A 19,046-nucleotide genomic window follows, 5' to 3' on the forward strand; every position below is an offset into this window, starting at 1 on the left:
GGTGTATTTTCTTGGTGGAAGCATTCCTTGTATCTCTGTCCCTTGCCGAACATCCTTATCTCGCTAGTATTTTGGGAGGTAGTGTGTCTGATGCTGCAAATGATCTTGTTGAAGTCCTTGGAGCTTACTTTCACCCTTAAGGATGGGCATGTATTTAAACTCTTAGTAGTTGGCCATCACACATTTTGAGATTACTTTGAGTTCTTGGTTGGACTCGATCTTAAATCGTTTGGTTTCGTTCCAACCAAAACGATTCTATGATTCATTGAAAGGCCTTTATTTCTCAGTCTCCTCAGCTACTGTGTGCTGTAGGGTCGTTATTGGTGCAGGTATTCCTCTTTAGCCTTGGAAACAGCACTTCTGTTATCAAATCTGTGCTAAATAGGAGCATGTCACCTTCCTGTGCTGACAGCAGTTGGGCTGGCTGTAAGTGTTGGCATTGGTAAGAGTGGAAATGATCAAGGAAAGCAAAAGCCCAGGGCAGCTGAGCAGGATTGAAAAGGAAAAAAAAAAAAAAAACCATCCCAAGTGGAAACTTGGTGATGGACAAAGTGCAGTAGCAAAAGGAATGGTCAGATGGATGGTGCAGGCAAGAGACAAGACACTGAGTTGTTGCATTGGCACATCCTTAGATGTGCAACAGGCATCTTGCTTTCACAGCAGATGGCAAATTGAGTGTCTCTTGGCTTCAGCTCTTGAAAAAGGCATATTTGTTACAAAGCCACTTGATCCTTTGGGGCCAGCAGCAGCCTCTGCTAAGGGGAGACAGGAATTTAGACGAGTTGGGGTGCAAAAGGTGATCCAATGGTGAAAGATGGTGTTGTGGCAAATGGTCTGCTACTGTCTGGCTCTGTTTTTCTGAGAGCCTCCAAAAGTAGGAAGGCAGATGTATTATTACTGCCATCCCTTGTTGCTTGTTCTCTCTCATGAAATTTGGGATGTTTTTGTAACTCAGAGGTCTCCCCCTGTGCTTCCCAACAGTGTTCGTGTTAAATCTTTTCTTTTTTCTTTCCTTGTCACCAAACCTTTGGGTTCAGGAGAAAGATTTCTTTTTGCTAGATAGATCATCCTGAAGTTTGGGAGGTAAGGACTATGTTATGAACGCAAAAAGTTACTCGATCTTTTATCAGACCTGACTTTTCTCCTTTGTGTCTCTCCCATAATTATACACACTCCAATATCAGAGTAGACTAGAAGTCTTGCCTGTATTAGCTACAGTGACACTGTAAATAAAGTCACCAGTGGCAATATTAAGATTTGTCCTCTGCACACTGAATAAAGCTTTGGAGTCAGAGCCATCTGATTTTGATGTGTACTGGATATCACTTACAGCCTGGCAGAACTTTCTGCAAAGTCAGTGAGTGCTTTTTGTCCTAGAACACAGATTTATCAAACCCTTATGGTGATTGTCAGAGAAAATGTGGCCAAGTTTGAGTGGTTGTGTATGATGTATCTACAGTCATTGATGTTGCTTTTCAAGATCTATTTGAATGTTAAATAATGGGGTGGAAGAAACTGCACTTCAAAGTTGTTGTTTTTTCCTTGCTACTGGACCTTCTGCCTACCATTCTAAAGACAAATCCTTTCTTTTTCTTGTTTCAGAATACTTTGTAACTGGGTGTGCCTCAATGCATCAGCCTTTGGATGTGAGCATCTTCTCTTGAAACAGCCTTGTGATATCCTAGCTGCCTGTTCTCTCAGGGTAAGAAAAGAAATATACATGCAGAGACACAAGATTAAGAACGTGCTTTGAGCAGAAGCAGAATGGCAGAGAGAGGGCAAGCCACACTGCTGCCTCAGCTCGTAAATTTTGGAAATAGTGAACTTGTTGTGGAGAGAGGGAATAAACTGTAAATCTGACCACTGTAAATAAGACAAATTATGAGCTTAAGTTGCAGCAGGAGACATTTAGATGAGATATTAGTAAATGATCTCCTGCATTAAGAATAGCTGAGCACTGGAGTGGATTGCCTGGGGAGCTTAGGAAGTTTCAGTTGTTGGAAAGCTTTAAGAGCAAGTTAGCAAAGTTCCATCAGATGTGTTTTTAGGGGAACTGATCCTTCCATGTGGTGGGGAAGTGGACTGGATGACTTCTGGAGAGTCCTCCTAACCTGTTGATGGTTAGAAATTGGAGAATGTGAAATTCTTATCTTAACAACCTTATTCAAAACTGATAAAGTAAAAGGCAAAGCTCAGTCTGTCTGTGCAGAAGGAGCTGCCTGGTCTGATGATGAGCTTTGATGCAACAGCAAGTAACTCTGGTGCTCAGTGTCTGTGTTACCTGAATGGTGATGTTCTTCTGGAGGGAAGTGTAAGCTCATGGAAAAGTTCAGTCCTCGGTCCTTGGCATGTAATGTAAGCTTGTGATAAAAACAGGAGGTTGTATCAATTCTGGTTCCTTTGTAGCAAGTTCCTGGGAGTTTGTGTCTCTTCTGTGATCCATGTAGGGGCTTTACTCTTACTCTCAGGTAGGTAATCTCATCTATTTTATTGTGACATGAGAACACAATGCTACAGATACAGCTATACTGAGCAAAATACAAACATGTGGAACACACAGACAGGAACCAAATGATTACTTTTCCTCTTTGTTTCCAGGGGCTGATGAGGTGGTGGAGAGTTTAATTTTTCTTTTCTTGTTCTTCTCTTCCTGTTCTCCATTGTGTTTCTTTGTCTTGTCTTGACAGCAAACGCAGCAGGCGTTTTCTGTCTTTAGAAATGCTAGCTCACCAGCTGTGTCTTGAAATTATGTCCTGAAGATGGCTGCTCGTTTAGTTGCCTTGCTTCTCTGTCATTTCCTTGGGAGCTGCAGATGACAAACCTAGCCTGGGCTCAGGCAGCTTCTGAGCCATCATCACGAGAGGAGTGGAGTTCAGGTGCTTCATCTCCCTTGTGTGGTTAAGAAGGATAGTGAGATACCTGTCCTGTCTCATAGGATACCTGAAATTCAATGGGAAATTCTTCAACCTCCTGTTGGACTTTGTTTGGTCTCTCTAATACTTACCTTTCTTCCGTAATGTCAGCAAATACTGGTGTCTCCTCTGGAGTTATACTAGTATCTTATTGTTCATTATCACCTTCTGTTTAGCAGAGATAAGCTGTTGTTTCCCAAGGGTATAGGAACATGGAAGAAACTTTCAAATAGCTCTAAGAAATGCAGATGGTGTCAAGAGAGAAATAAGGGGATGCCTTTCTGAAGTCATCTTTGTACATGTTTTTTTCTCTGTCCTTTTTTTTTTTTCTTGAGCTTTTCAATTCCTGAAACTATCTGCTCAAATCTTGAAAGCAAAATGCGTTCATGGAGAGATACAATTTACTGTGTGCCCCCTGATCTTTTGATCTCAATCAATCAAATAAATCTAAGACCTTGCAGTTCACCTTGTTGCAAGGATGGTTAATAAGTTGAGGGGTTGTGCCAATGGCAGTGATGGTTTTCCAGCCTTGTGCTTTTTTACTGTTGCTGTTATTATTTTTTATGATTCTGACCTTTCGGACTGGTCAGGGTAAGATTATTTGCAAAGAATACTCCATAAATATGCCTGTCAGGACCAGAGTTAACATTCAGGCATTGCTGCTTAGCAAAAGGAAACAATATGCCAAAGTTCAATTTAGATTTCCCTGCAGCGTTAAAAATAATGACAAGACTCACTTAACATGGCAGAGATGAGTCCTGCCGCCTTTGTGGGAGGGGTTGCCTTACGGTCTTGTAGCACATTGCAGCTATGTGCCTAGTTAACTTGCTGGCTGCGCCTGAAGATTTGGTGTCTGACATCTTGTGCTGGGGCTAACGTAGGGCAGAGGAGCCCTGAGGTGCATCTTCTGGCTCTCCAAGGCGCAATCTCAGTCGATTAGTAGTTTTGATTTTGCAACTGAAAATTCTTTTTTTTCTAATGCTATGCTCCTTGCTTACACCTGCAAACGAGGTTTTGTGGAGCTGCTGTAAGCTTAGTGTCCCACAAAACAGTCCTATTTCCATCCTTGCACGCCATCCTTGTGCCCTGAGTGCAAGCTGGCATGCATAGAAAGCATTGCTCAAGAAAGTCCCAGCGCGTCCTGGTGTGTTTTGACTAGCACCGTTGGGATCTTTGAGTGCTTTGGGAATCCCAGATTTTGGTGGGCAGCCAGTTGGATTTTCCCCACTCTGACTATTCATCGAAACAGTTCCTAGATGTCTTCCACATGATGTTTGCCACCAAGGAGGCTTACAGTGTCCAGTGACAAGAACCTTGCTTGTCTGTCAGAAAGTATAATAGTGATTATCGATATTTCTGTGGTCCTGTCAGCAGAACTCACTTCTGTGGGTGAGAGCAGCATGAGGAGAGAAGCTGGAAGCCGGCAGCTGCTATTTAAGCATTAACCTTCAGTGTTTGAAATACACACCAGTCCGTTGTGTAGAAATGGTCTCTATATAGAGCCTGGTTGTGGATGTGAATATAGTTCGTCAGAAGCGTGTGGCTCTTCTCTTATTTTTTCCTCCTTTCATAGATGAGAAAATGAAGGTATTGAAGACCACTTGCGTTACCCACAGGAAAGTACATGGTGGTGGAGCCCTGAGATTGGGTCTGAGACCCATAGGTTTGGCCAAAAAAAAAAAGCTACATGTGGTGAAAGGCAGCTTGTTCTGTGAAAAAATTATGCCATCAGTTGATAAAGCAGACTGGGACTGGGTGGTGAAATAATGGTGCAAAATGCAATGTGACTTGTGGAAAGTCATGCGGCACCTCAGTGACAGATCCCCTGCGACAGCCCAGTGGCTCTGGGTCCAACTCTGCAACACCGAAACTTGCAGCGGAACAGAAGGGTCTCATTCCTTGTCAGCATCAGCTGAAGAGTTTAAAAATAAAATAAATAAATTAGTGTTTAGTCCCATCTTAAAATCCAAAAGTCGTTTCTTCAGTGCCTGTAAATAACTTAACCTTTTGCTGGATTTACCTGCCTTGTACATAAAACTGGAGATATTTGGAAAAATAGATGACTGAGGGTGGCAGAGCAGGGCCGTCGCTGTGCGCTGCTGCACCCTCCCAAGCTGAGTGTCCCAGTCATGATTTGGGGAGAGGTGTCTGCATCCCCGGGGAGAGCTGCCATCCTTCAGATGCCAACGGGAAAAGCCCTCAGATACATGGGAATTTAGCATGGCCCAGATGCCGACACTCTTTTTTTTCTTATTCCAAAAGGGACTGGCAATTAGCAGCAGGGGAAATAGCCACCTTGAATTAAACCATATGGAGGCATGAGAAATATCGGGGTATATTTGGAAATATCTATTGCATATATGTATTCCTTTTAAGGAACATGTTGGAGATGCCATATCCATAAATACTAATAAGGCTGTTTGATTCCAATTTTCAGGTAAGATTAACATTTTATTGAGTATTATATCTGTCACATTCAATGCTTTACTGTACCATCCTCTCAGGCTTATTAGCATAATTGCAGTGCTTAAGCAACAATAAAAAAATTCAACAGTAAAATAGCAGTTAGCACAGGCGATTTGTTATCAAAAGCTTTTACTTAAGGACAGCTTTTGAGCATATTTATTATCAAGTTAGAGCTATACATTATTTTTATTTAGAAAAACAAGAGGGAAACGTTGTAGGATTTTTTTTCTTTTTTTTTTTAATGGCTAAATCAGAAGGCCTGAAAATTGGTCACAGCCTTTTTCTCTGTTTCTTAAAAGTGCTCAGCAAATTTGCTTGGGGTGGGAAGATGAGATAACAGAACAAACTCAGGTCTGGAGCAGGGTTGTGACGTTAATAACTCAGCAAAACAATTTTGGTAAGTCCTGATGCTGCCTAGAGCACCCTTTTAAAATCCCCTCGTTGTGTCCCAGGCTCTGAAGACACCGTCCTCTCCCTCTGTAACCAATGGCACTGTCTTCGGAGCAGTGCAAGGGCAGGGGTGGTCCAGCCTTGCACCCCAACGGTGGCTGCAGCCCGGGAGGCGATGCAGCCATGTGGTGCAGGGACGATGTGCCCGCAGACGAGGGCAGGGACCGGACGGGACCCGCAGGAAGACGGGACTTTGCTGTCAGTGCTGGTTGTCTCCGAGGTTGGAGCAGAGGAGCATGGCGTGGCTGTATGACAGTGCTGCATGCTCCCCCTGTTTCTGTCCTCCCTTTGAGGACACGTAGGGGAACAGTCCTTTTCCAGAAAGGCTGTAGCGGAGATGTGAATGTGCGTGTGTGTGTGTGCAAGCACCTGCGTGTGCGCATACACGCAGAAAAAGTCCCTGTTGCCAGCATGGCAAGATTTCCTGTGTGTGTGTTAATTTTCAGCAAAAGGCATTTTGAGGGCAAATTTTCATTGTGCATTTCAAATACAATGAAGAAGTAAATGAGTTTTAAACAACACAAGAAGTCCTCAAAGAGGTCCATCAAGAAAAGCACAAGCATTTGGTGAGAGGAAGACTGTTGCTGTGATTGCTTGTGATTCCTTTGCTGGTGGAGGCTGTTTTCAGACTCCCCCCTGCTTGAGTTGGCTCCTCCACACCCTTCAGCTTCTGCTTGACTTCTTCAGATTGTCACCCTCAGTTGTCCTTGTTGTTCCTCAGACATGTGCTAACTTCTAGCTTCCCTATTCTTCTCCCCATCACTGAAACTTGGAGTCTCTCTCCTATTGTGTGTTTTCCTCATCCTCCCTTGTTCTGGGAGACCTCCTCTGCCTTGTGCTGCTTTTTCAGATGTTGCTCTACCATCTTCTTGATGGATGACTGATGGTGGACCTGTCACTGTTTGCATTTGGCAGTGCCCAATGCCCATGGTGAAGAGCTGTCACAGCCCTGGCAATGCCTTGTTCAGGCTCACAGCCTGGACGATCAAGACGGGTAAACTTGTGTGGGTTTTTTGCTCCCATTTTGACTGTTATCTAAGCTCGCCCCGTGAGGAGAAGTGAAGGCAGCGCTGCCCTGGAGCAGAAGCTCATGTTCATAGTGAAACAGGATGTGCAAGCAGGTTGTAGGAATTGGGAAGGGAGCGTATGGAAACAGGTGAAACTAAACTGGGCACATATTAGAGAAGTGATGTGCTTGTGGGGTCCTCTTCACAGACACCGTCTTCTGCGAATATGTGAAATTTGAAAGGAGCTGGTTGTTTCAGATCCCATTTTTTTTGGGTACAAAAACCCGTGTAATTCTTCAGGGATAAACTGTGTGTTTCAGATTCTTGGGTAGTTGTGAGTATTGCGTTGGTACACAGCTCACTCTCACGAAACTGCCTAGTATTGCACGGTGTTTAGACTTTCTGTCAACCAGAGAGGTTGGTGATCTTCTTCGGATGATCGAATACACAGAAACCAACTGTGGAGAGCTAAACCTGCTGAGAACTTTGCTCTCAGTGGAAATTTGAGTGTGATTTGAATTACAGTTGAAATATGTTCTTTCTGCCTCTGTGGTCACCTCCAGGAACGGGGACTTGTTGCTGCTCTCCCAAGAACTAGCAAGTTCCTGCACAGTCCTGCAGGTCCCCACTATTGCTCCTTCTGGCTCTGCTCGTCTGGCTTTAGTAGCATCCAACATGTTAGCTACCTGAGCATCTCCTGCTCACATTTAGCCTTGTAGCTAGGTAATGGTGTGTGTCTTCTGCTGCAGCCAGGGAAGCACTCCTCTAGGTGCTGTGCACAGGCAGAGGGTTCCTAGATCCAGAGGAGGAGCTGGGTGACCAAGGAAGGTGCTTTCTTGGGGTGTTGACATGATTGAGGGCATTTCCATGTGTCTCCTATCTGAGATCTATAATCCTCCAACAGTTTAGGTAGAAGGGACCTTGCAGGTCTCTTGTGTAGCCCTTGGCTCAAAGCTGGATTAGCTTCAAGGTTGGGTGAGGTTGCTCAGGGCTTGTCATGGCGGTGGTGGCCTGGTGTGATCTTGAGGGATGGTGATGGTGTATGCCTTGGTCAAGAAGAAGCAGCCTTATGGAGGACTTTGGAGGCTGTAGTCTGGTGTCAAGGTAGTGGAGCAATGAGGTTACTGGGAGAGGGTCTGTATGAACAGTCAGCCGAGAGCCCATCTGAGCACTACAGTGGCACAGGTCCTACACTGAATTCCCATTGAGAAGTGGGGAACACCATGCCTGACTCTGCAGGACCAGTACTGGTCGAGGCTGGCTGCCACCCGTAGCTGCTGGGCACACCGCATGGCTCTCCTTTGTGACGGATGGGGAGGGTTGATGGGAGGAGGGGGTTGGCGGCTGGAGCTGAGGCCGTGTGTGAACACGTCTTCCTCGGGAGGAAAGCGCCTGCATGCTTCTTGCAGGGAAAATGGCTGAAAGAATTTAGCAGTGATAAATGTCAAAAATACTTATGCTGGAATTTGTAAAGCCTGGAACATCTGTTCAGTGCTTTGATCATGTTGTGAGGCTTTTAAAATGATACTTCCATGAAATAAGTGAGATCCTTATGGCTGCAGGATTCCTTTCCTTGCTGTTTTTTTCATGGAGCAAAAAGGCAAATTTCACAGGGAACATTACATGGCTTGAAACACATATTTTAATGGTTAGTATCAACCAAACAATGTTTTATTAGGTGCTAGAAAAATGTTCCAGTTACATACCCCAGGAAGCAAAGCACTCGCATTTACTTTTACGCTTATGGGAGCTGTACTTTGGAAAAAAATATCAAGAACTCATTGCTTGTATATTACTGTATTCAAAACCAAAACAAACACAAAGAAATGAGCTTAAACATTTTGAAGTTGTTGTCAGAAAAGGGCCCTTTTGGGTTTTGTTTCCAGGCAGAGGGGCAGACGAGCCAGGATCAGCGTGTTTTCTGAGGGACATGCAGCAAACAATTGTGAGACACGGACAGTTTACTTTCCTTGGTGTGCTGCTTTGGGTTGAATAACTTTTTACTTATCCACCTTTCCCTGTGGAATCATCCTTTCTACTCTCTGTGTCGTTTTAGCAGGCTTCTGCCTGTTGCCCTTCAAGCAGCTGCGTGTTTGTGGCTGAAGTGTTGTGATGCCAAATGTCTCTGGTGTTTTAAGGAGCATGGAGAGCTCTGATCGCAGAGCTGTGTTCCTTGCAGCATGACACCTGGCAGGAAGATTTCTACTCCTCTACCTTACTGCTACGTGTAGGAAAAAAAAAAAAAAATCTCCTGGGCAGTGCTTGCAGAAATAGTCCGTAGGACACGAGGAGCAGCAGGAAGGAGGGAGATACTGAAGAGGAGATGTGGAACGAGAGGGTCTCCTTCTCCATCACATTCATGTGTTTATACTTGGCAAATCCTTTCCTGCTGCTGCAGCCAGTGAGTCTGGCAGCTCCCAGCAGGATGCTGGGGCAAGGCTCCTTGCTCCCATCTCCCCTTCCCTCCGCTGGATGGATGAAGGGGCCTGTGTGTGGCCCCAGGGCTCTGGCTGGCAAGCAGAAGCTTGGGGCAATTCGTGTTTCTTCATTTAAAGTCTGCTCAAGCTGTGAAAGGAGGAAAAGTTATGGTCATAAATAACAGCAAAGGAATATGGCTGTGCTTTCTAGTAAGGTTCTGGGTGTCAGGGGTTAATTTATGAAAACTAAATTGTTTAATTAATTTCTACAGCACCCGACAGGTGAACAGGCGGCTTATTACTGTGACATATCCATTTATAGCAGTTTTCCTTTGCTAACACCTGCGACTCAATTCTGTTACATGCTTATGCTGTCTGTTAATTATTTACCAGTTTTACAAGTACAGAGTGCAAATAAAATGCTTTTATGCTGAAGACTGTGCTGCACACCTAAGATTCCTGGTACCTACATATGGTAGCCACTGGGCTACCAGGTACAATCCGATCGTCATCCCTGGGCTTCTGATGGGGAGGACTCCTCATACGTGCATGAGCAAGAGGCAGCCTCCTGCCCGCCAGCGCTTGCACGCAGAGGGGCTGCGTTGTTAGTGAAGGGCTTGCTGCACACATGGCTGTGGTGTATGAGGGGATCTGTGTCCTTTGCTTCCTTGCAGATTGATTTTTGCCATTCTGAGTGACTTTTCAGGGTAGCACAGAAGAGCTTCCCCCCTACAAAGGCTCATTCTTCTTCATAAGTGATGACAGAAGCAAACTGTTTTTTAAAAAAAAAAAAAGTGTGATGTGCTTGGTTTTTTTAAAAAGCATAAAATAGTATAAAAGTCAAGTAGCAGATCGAGTTCTGACTCAGCTGGTAACTTATGATCCTGTGCTATTTCTGTAACATTTTTAGCTTATGACCAAATTTTTCTAATATTAGGACATTGCCATAGAAAGTGTGTCAGTCTTTCAGGCTGCCAGAACCTATCACTGCACAGAATACATTTCTGAGCAGTCCAGTAAATTCTGTGTTGTGATTTTTAAATTGCTGCCATTTCTTTTTTTTTTTTTTTTTTGGTTGATTCACTTAGCAAACAGTGCTGTGCAGAGCAACATAGCTGCTTTTTGTTTCTCATACAGCCAGGCACCAAGCTCCCATCCCCAGCTGTGCCTCTTGCAGACTGCAGTGACTTTACTGGTAGGTTTTCAGCTGGTGTAAACTGCTGTAAGTCAATCCAAGCTGTACTAACTGTGTGGATTTTGTGGAAGTTGAGAATCCGGTCATACAGCTTGTGGTTTTAGTAAGGAAGGAGTTCTGGAGATGGTTGTCCTGTTCTAGGCAGACAAGAAAGTACATGCAAAGTTTCTCTAAGCTCAAGGAAAGCGTGTGTGAACAAACAAGCGTCTGTGTTGCGGTACAAGAGGAGGCGATTACTGAGGAAATCTCAAAGTTTACAAGTAGGATTTTTTAATAGGTTCAAATCTGCTGTGGTTTCAGAGTACCTAAGGACGCTTATAATAATGAAACTCCAGACAGTCCAGCCCAAACATGCATGACACACAGCAGCAAAGCAATCGTTGTGTTTAGCGCTACCAATCAGCTGGCTAATGCAACAGCTGCTCTGGGATTTTGCATTTAATTTTTGTCTTGGATAATTACGAGGAACGTAGGGTTAATGATCTGTGTCCAGTTTCCCTCCAAAGTGCTTTATTTGCACTTTGTGGCTGATTTTCATGGTTCTTTGCAGCAGCCCCAAAACGCCAACTAACTTGAAGAAATTGACAATGGATGCTTAAAAAAATCCAAAAGAAAAGCTAGAAAGGATGTTGCTTTCTAGCTTTTCATGTGAACACCTTGTACTTGGGCTCCCTTTGATTAAGTAACCAGCAAAACCTATTCACGTGTACTCCAATTAAAATTTAATGAAGCAAGAGGATGTATTCATATATGCTGACTAATGTAGGAGTAATAGATTCCAGTAACTCAGCTCTGCAAGCCCTTTGCTTCGCATTCAGGGCTTGGTTTACTAGAAAGCTCCTCAGCGGCCGTGGAGCTCCTCTGGCATGAACAACCCTTGCGAGTCTGGGTTCTTGCAGTTATAGCGAGAGGCGATGATGGCTTGTACATGAAATAACATGGCTCTTTGTATAGCAGAGCCTTATCAATGAAGCCTGATTTGGACGATTGGAAGAGGTGAGGCAGGGCTCCTGCCCTGATGTGCTCCATTGGAAGAGGTCAGGGTGTCGCTGCATGTGTGTGTTGTATCTGTCCTTGTATCAAAACTCTCATCAAGCAGCTGTTGGATGAGTGGAGCAACACATAGCAAGAAGGGAAGCCCCGTTGGCCCTGATTTTTAAGTAGGGAAATTTGTGCTCAAGTGGAGCCTGTATGACAGCTCAGCTGGTGTCAGAAAATAGCCAGGCTTTTAGTGCTTCTGCCTTTGCTGCAGGTTTACTGGGCAGTTGCTTTGGGACTTGCCTTTCTGAAGGGATACAGCCCTGCTTTGCAGAGCATTTAACTTCTAAAGCGTTGCTCCTGCTGGTGGGGAATGCAGACACATCTGCATGGACAATGAAATGACCTGCCAGGAGCGGTGCAGAGACTTGCGTACTTTCACACTGTCTCTGTCTCTTCCCAAGCGTTTCCACCTCTCGGGCTGCTGCAGACCTCCTGCATCATCTCGCTGCCAGGATGGGGGTTGGAGGAATGGTGTAAGAGCAGCTCATCTGCTCATTACACAGTGCCCTGTGGCTTCAGCTCCGCGCAGGGATTGATATCCCACCTCTGGAGTGGAATGTGGCAGTGGGGTGATGCTGCACAGCTATGCTAAATGGCATTTTTGGATAAGCCATGAAAGATCCTGCTGTATCCACTCTTAGTAACGGGTTGGGCAACAGAACGGAAATGCCATGGTGGAATTTGCCTTTGCTGCTGACCCTTGCACGACATGTGAGAGCCCCTCATCACCAGACCTTTGTTTTGCCTTATCCAGAAAACAAAGCAGTGCTTCATTGGCATGGCTGGCTGCTTTCCTTCTGGCTTGACTCAGTGGCAGAACTGCAGCAAACTTTCCCAAAATATACTGGGTTTTCCAGTTATCATCCGCTTCAGTCCTCGTTCAGTCGTGCAAAGGCTCTCACTTGCTTTGCTGCAATGAAGCGCTGAAGAAGCCTTCAAAGGGAGGTGTGACTCTGGAGCTGAGATCTTGTGCTTCATTTTTGGCCTGTAAAGCTGCTCTTGGAACAGTAAGCATGAGATTTCTCTTGGAACCTTGTGTGCCTTTCTGAAGAAATAGCTGGAAGGAGAAGACCTGTCAGTTGAGCTCTAAAAGAGAAACCTATTGGCTCTGAATACACTGGGGACATTATTTAAGGTCAGTTGATCCGTGAGAAGGCATGACTTATCTAACGCAGCCTAAGGTTAGTTATGCAACAGACGGGCTGTTCTTTGTTGTGAAGAACAACTTCAGTGTGTGCCTGTGAAAATCAAAGGGCTTGCTGAAGGCATGTTGTGTTCTGTCTGGAAAGCTATTGGGTGTCCTCCTGTAGTGATTTTCCTTCTGTAGTAGATGATCATCGCAGAAAGGTTTCCAGTGGAAAAGGCATTCAGCCATTGCAGGCTGCAAAAGTTGAGCTGCTAGTAGATGTGTACTTTGGCAGGTGGTGGTACAGGGCCACGTGCATATGGTGTTGTTTCAAACCAGCCTCTACTTCCTTCTCTTCTCTGCCAGACATCTTTCTGTGTCATAAACCAGACCACTGGATTGTCTAGATGCCTATATAGGGCAGTATTTTTAAGGTAAACACTGAAGAGGGGTGTTTTCTGACTTCTTAATTTTAAAGACATAGTTGTAACCGTTTGCCATTTGTATTTGCTTGAAATACGAGGTTTGCAGCATGCTGGCTGCGTGGCACTGACATCTCCTTTCTTGGACAGCCTTTCTTCCCTCTGTCATCTTGTGTTAAAGCACGCTGCCCAGCCAAAGTGCCGTTATCTCTCCAGAGAGACTTAGCATCACTCGGCAAATCGAAGAAAGGGAATTTTTCTTTAAAACTGGTATTGGTCTCCTGTGCCCTGTGGGGTGGGTATAAGTGAGCACTTCTGGGTCGCCAGTCTTGGGTTGGAGCCTTTGTGCACAGTGAAAAATGCTTTATCCCTTGTACAACGCTAAGCATAATATTCAGCGAGATTGCCTGATGTGCTTGCGAACTGTCTTCTTTCTGTGCTTTTTATGTGTGTGGTGTGTTTTGGGAGGTTCAGTATTTGCAGAATGACGATATTTTAACTAGCTTTGCACAAATATTGATCTTGCATGGTTTGTTAGCTGCGCAATCCTGGGCAGAACTAGGGGGATGATGAAAATATCAAGTATCTTGAGCTTTTTTTTGAGGACTTTATGTAAGAGATGGAAAAATTAAACCTTAAAAGGAAATAACCAAGGTGTATAGTCATAGAATGTTGTTTTTCGTAGACGTTCAACTTTATATATGGATGGCTTGGTGAAATCCAAATTGTTTGTGGTGGAAAGGTGATGACTAAGATACAGTGTGACAGTGGGGTGCCAGGGAACAAACTGGTCTGGTTGCAGTGATCCCTGGTCTGGACACCGCAGAGATGCAGATGCTCCGAGCTGAGGGAGAGCGTTCTCATCTCCCTCGACGCAGTTTGGGACCAAAAGGGTTTTTCCTAGTTGCTTCTTGCTCTGGAAGCCTTTTGGCTGTCCAGCTCTGCGTTCCTGTAAGCTTCTTTTGAAGTATACAGTTAATGAGAGATTTATTTTGCTTTACAAAATCAGACTCTGCCTTCCCCCTTCTCAGCATCCAGAATGATTAGCAGTTTCTGTAAATCCAAGCCTATGGATTTTATGAGGACCCCTGACAGCCAGGGGTGATCGTGTTCTCCCTGAGTGTCTCCTCAGTAGTAAGAAATCAATGCATCAGGGGGAAATGTGCCTGACATCTATTAATTACACTCTTCCCTTATGTCTAACGTACCAGAAAAGGGTCTGAAAGGCAACTCCCTTTGCCCTGGCTAATTGATGCAAAAACAAATTGGCGCAAGTGAATGTAAACTGGTTCCTAGAAAAAAAAAAAACAATGGGAACATTTGGTTGGTAGTTGGAATTGGAAGGAGCAGTTGCAAACCGAAATAAAACGTACGGTAGCATGAGATACTTGGCTGCAACAAACCCCATAAATGGTCCCACCAGCCCTGCAGTGCCCCACGCTAAATGCTGGGGAATAAAACACATCCTGCTGTTAATGCTGCATCAAATCAAGGCATTGTGGTACATGCCCGGGGCGCTGGGCTGGGGGATAATTACTGTTTTCTTCCCGTATACCATAGATGAGATGATTTTGAAGCTTTACCATCCTGACTTCTGCAGCACACATTAAGCTGAATGTGACATCAGTGTTAAGAGTTGTGGCACTTGTGGTTACGGCTTTGGGATTCCTTATATTTACTTTCTAGGGAACTAAAATTCAAAGCAGCTTTTATGGCTGTCACGAGAATACTGTCAGTTTCGAAAGAGGTGGGTAAATGTGCACTGACCTTTAACTAATATGGCCATATCCTATTTTCTGTGTGTTTCCAATTAGGAGAAGTATGTTATGATTTTTTTTAAAAAAAAATGTTAAAATAGGAAAGTTATTTAACTGCAAGACTTATCCTGCTTTTTCCCAAAGTAGTGAGTTGTTGTCCAAGGGCAGAAGTTTACATACAATTACTATTATAAGCTGGAAATCAAGATTTAATAATAGCACACACCATCTGCCACCAGTGGTGGAAGAACAAGACCGAACCCTGGAGTTTTAAGCAGTTTTAATTTGTAACTTGCAGCAAGGGTGAAAGGCTTCACATCCTTCTGCAGAGGAGAGGACAGGATTCTCGGTTGCCGGTGCTGATCCTCTCCCTGAGCTTTTGGGTTTTTAGCACTGTAAATCCCACATGCAACGTCTTTTTGTTGCTTAGTGTGATGAGTTGTGCCTTCAGAGTAAAGTAAAGGAGAGCATTGACTGTGCCGGACTTGACCCAGCTCTGTCTGAAGCCAGCTGCTAACTCCTGGTTGTCACCAATGAGAGCTGGACCCACTCTTTGGGAAGACCATCGCTGTTTTTTTCACGTGTTTTGATGGTGGTGGGAGGTGATGGGCACATCTGGCTGAGATGGAGAAGGGTCTCTCTCCGCGCTGCTTCTTAAAGGGCATGTCCCTGCTCCTTTTTTTTCCTGGATGCGTGTTGCAAAAGAATTTTATACCGTTGTTCCTAGAACTTGGGATCCTTTTCATGAGCTGTGGTGGATCTTTTGCTACCTTAGAAAAAAACAAAACATATTTTTCCACTTTTTAAAATGTACTTTGCTAAACAGGTATTTTTGTCAAATTGCAGTTTCCTCCAAAGCATTTTTCTTTATATAGAAAATGGGATTCTACCTCTCCTAGACCTTTGCTAACAGCTGTTCTGCTAGTTAAATGTCACTGAATTAAAAAGAAACAAAAATAAGAATATGATGTTTTCGGATAAAGATTTTAGTTGACTATTTCAGTCCCAGGTAGAAGTAGTCCTCCTCTCCTGAATGTTGAGATATTCTGTGGATTACTACCCTGCTGTTTTACCTTGCAGAAATTTGTAATACTGCAGCGTTTCTGAAAAACTGTTATACAAGTATATAAACATGCTCATGTGTATAAATATGCTCCGTGCCGGCTTTTGCTTGCTCCCTTGCCCAGAGAAGGGCTGGGGCACCTCTTAGGGACATCGGTAACTGAGTGTGCTGCTCAGTTTTGGCAATTCAGCTTTTGGAGCTGACCTATAACAAGTTGGTGCAGTGGAATAGAGTCAGGTCGGGCTGCGTAGGAAAAGGGGACTTGTGCCAGCCTTTTGAAGGTTGCTTTGATTTGTTGCTGGGCACAGTGAGGATTCCTGGGGTATTATCTGAGGATTAAGTGTAACATTAAACATTGGAGCTGGCTTGTCAAAGAAAGGGCAGTTTATCAAAATATAATTTATAACCAACAGTTTACTACTAGCTACAGTAATTAACACGGAACATGATGGAGCCCATCATTAATGTGCTTTGTTGTCTCAGCTTGCATTGCTGCTGCAGGCAAGGCCAGCTTCTGAGGCTAATGAAGGACAGGGAAGAAAGAAATGTGTGCTGCTGTTAGCTGATGGCAATATTTCTCCAGGTCACACACTGTACCGTGCATTGCAGCTGATCACAAATCTCAGCCAGACATATCTGTCCAGTAAAAGCTGGTTTTCCAAATTCTTGCTTAGAGAGGTAAGAATTATTGTTTGCACCAAGGTCACTCAGAGCCAGTGACAAACTCTGTTAACATTGGGATGGGGGAGAGGGTGTGCAGGCTGGTCTGGAGGGACTGGAGGATAGGGAGAAAACTTTTCACCTCATCTGTGGTGGTCCACATGCTGCTTGGGTTATCGGTGAGGGAAGGCAGTTGGGGTCCAGTGGTGGTGGTTAGTGAACTTGTCTGAGGGAGGAGGAAAATGGAAGAGGCTGTTCCAATATTTTCTAATGGCCAAGCGCCCAGATGAGGGCAACAGCTGGTGCTGTGTTGCTGATGGGAATCTCTGTTGGTGAGGAGGTAGTTGTTCGTTTGAGATAGGTCCCACTTCCTGCTAGCCCATCTTGAGCTGCCTGAGAGCCATATGATTCAGCAGAAGTTTTGTTATCACGCTAGTTTCCAAAGAGATGTTTGGAGCCATTCCCAGCATTGTGTGAAGCTGCAGCAGCAGCGTGAGCTCCTTTCTTGTGTTTTGGTGGGGGACAGGCCAGCTGACGGCTCTCCTAAGGTGTGTAAGGAGTTCACATTAAAATAAACAAAGCTGTTCCCATGGTCTGTTTGCTGTATCAAGTCTGTCTTTGCATATATTCCAAAGAAAGATGGCACAATGTCATCAAACTTTGAGAAATATCTGAGCCTGGAGGGGCTTGGATGCAGGGGGTGGTCAGGTCTCCTGCATGGAGATAGCAGTGGGAAAACCAAGTGCCATTGAAATTTGGCACACTGGAGCTCCATCGTCACTGTTATCTATTGTGACATTGGTTTAGAAGAATATTTTTGGTTTAGCACCCACCCTTAACTTAAGCATTTGGTCAGACAGCACTTTCTGACCTACGGCTGCCCACAGTGGCAACACCTAACTGGGGTGCTTTTATAGCAGAGTGTGTTGTATGTTAGTTTTATTGAGCATTGCCCAAACAGTTGAGAAGGGTGTTTTAAAGTGCCTTGCATTAGTCCAGATTTAGCTACTGCCATTTCCTAATAGCATCAGGGCTATCTGCAGGGAATCCAAAGGAACGAAACTGGAAGGTTTCAGCTTAACTGCTGAAACCACGTAAAGACCAACTAGAACCAAGTAAGCAATATTCTCACAGTTGTCTCTGTGCATCTCTTGCAAACATGTCCTTTTTGCCATGTTTGATGGTAAAATCAGATAAATTCACTTCATGTTAAGATGACAGGGCAAATGGTACATTGGCCACTTTCATTTCCATGGCCGTGGTTGTAATGGGTTTTGCTGGGTGCCCTTAGTCATCCCTGTTGCTGGCTGTAAAGGGTGGAGGGATGTGCCTTGTAGGGGATTATATACACGCGTCATGTCCTTTTTTAGATCGCAGCGCTTGACCTCCTTACTTATCTCATAAAGGAACCTCTCGAACATTGTCTAATCCCACCAGGGTTTATGCAGACTGGCTGAAAGCCAAGTCCTCCATGGATGGGTGCAAGATGCATCAAGGAGTTTGAACATTTGTGTCCTGGCTTGCCCGAATTAATCTTAGTTGAAGCATCTGGATGACTAGGTAATGCAGAGTTATGCCATCGCTGTTAAATTAATGCCAGAGAGGGCATGATGATTTTATGACCCTTAAGAATATTTGTGTGCAAACTACTAGGCTGATCCAGAGAGGTGCAGAATGGGGAAATCGCTGAGAAGCGGAGAGTCCTTAACGTGCGCACTTAGTGGGTTCAGACTCCAGAGCTGACCAGATGACTTGCTGTCATGGTTTAACCCTGGCCGGCAACTAAGACCCACACAGGCGCTTGCTTGCTCCCCCTTGGTGGGATGGCGGGGGAGAGAATCAGAAGAGTTAAAGTGAGAAAACTTGTGGGTTGAGATAAAAAAAGTTTAATAGGTAAAGCAAGAGCTGTGTGTGCAGGCAAAGCACAAGGAATTCACTCACTGCTTCCCATCGGCAAGCAGGTGTTCAGCCATCTCCAGGAAAGCAGGGCTCCATCATGCGTAACGTTTACTTGGCAGAACAAACGCCATCACTCCCAGTGTCCCCCCCCCCCTTCCTCTTCTTCCCTCAGCTTTATATGCTGAGCATGACATCATATGGTGTGGAATATCCCTTTGGTCAGTTGGGGTCAGCTGTCCCAGCTGTGTCCCCTCCAAACCTCTTGTGGACCCCCAGCCTGCTTGCTGGTGGGGTGGTGTGAGAAGCAGACAAGGCCTTGACTCTGTGTAAGCGCTGGTCAGCAGTAACGAAAACATCCCTGTATTATCAACACTGTCCTCAGCACAAATCCAAAACATAGCCCCATACTAGCTACTGTGAAGAAAATTAAGTCTATCCCTGCCAAAACCAGCACACTTGCCACATGGTTGAAAACATTGCCGTTGGTGATTTACTTTTCTTCTTCTGAAATATTTAGTATTCTGGTTGTTTTGAGATTTTTATTGTTGCATTAATATTTGTGTTTTAGTAGAAGGTGAATTATCTCTTTGGGACCTTCAGTATATTTGACAAAGATGCATTTCTCTGAGAG

The 19,046-nt window shown here is 44.6% G+C and overlaps 1 protein-coding gene across 2 annotated transcripts in view; it reads left to right on the top strand.

Annotated features, from left to right (window-relative positions):
* The first annotated feature begins 1,609 nt into the window (after positions 1 to 1,609).
* Positions 1,610 to 19,046, top strand: part of LPP (LIM domain containing preferred translocation partner in lipoma) — a 274,492-nt gene continuing 257,055 nt past the window's right edge. For both annotated transcript variants that reach the window (XM_068405788.1, XM_068405789.1), the window contains exon 1: positions 1,610 to 1,702. The gene's annotated coding sequence lies outside the window, so the exon portion shown is untranslated. The remainder of the gene's footprint in view (positions 1,703 to 19,046) is intronic.

The sequence above is a fragment of the Nyctibius grandis genome, chromosome 8 (assembly GCF_013368605.1).
Source record: "Nyctibius grandis isolate bNycGra1 chromosome 8, bNycGra1.pri, whole genome shotgun sequence".
Taxonomy (NCBI): Eukaryota; Metazoa; Chordata; class Aves; order Nyctibiiformes; family Nyctibiidae; genus Nyctibius; species Nyctibius grandis.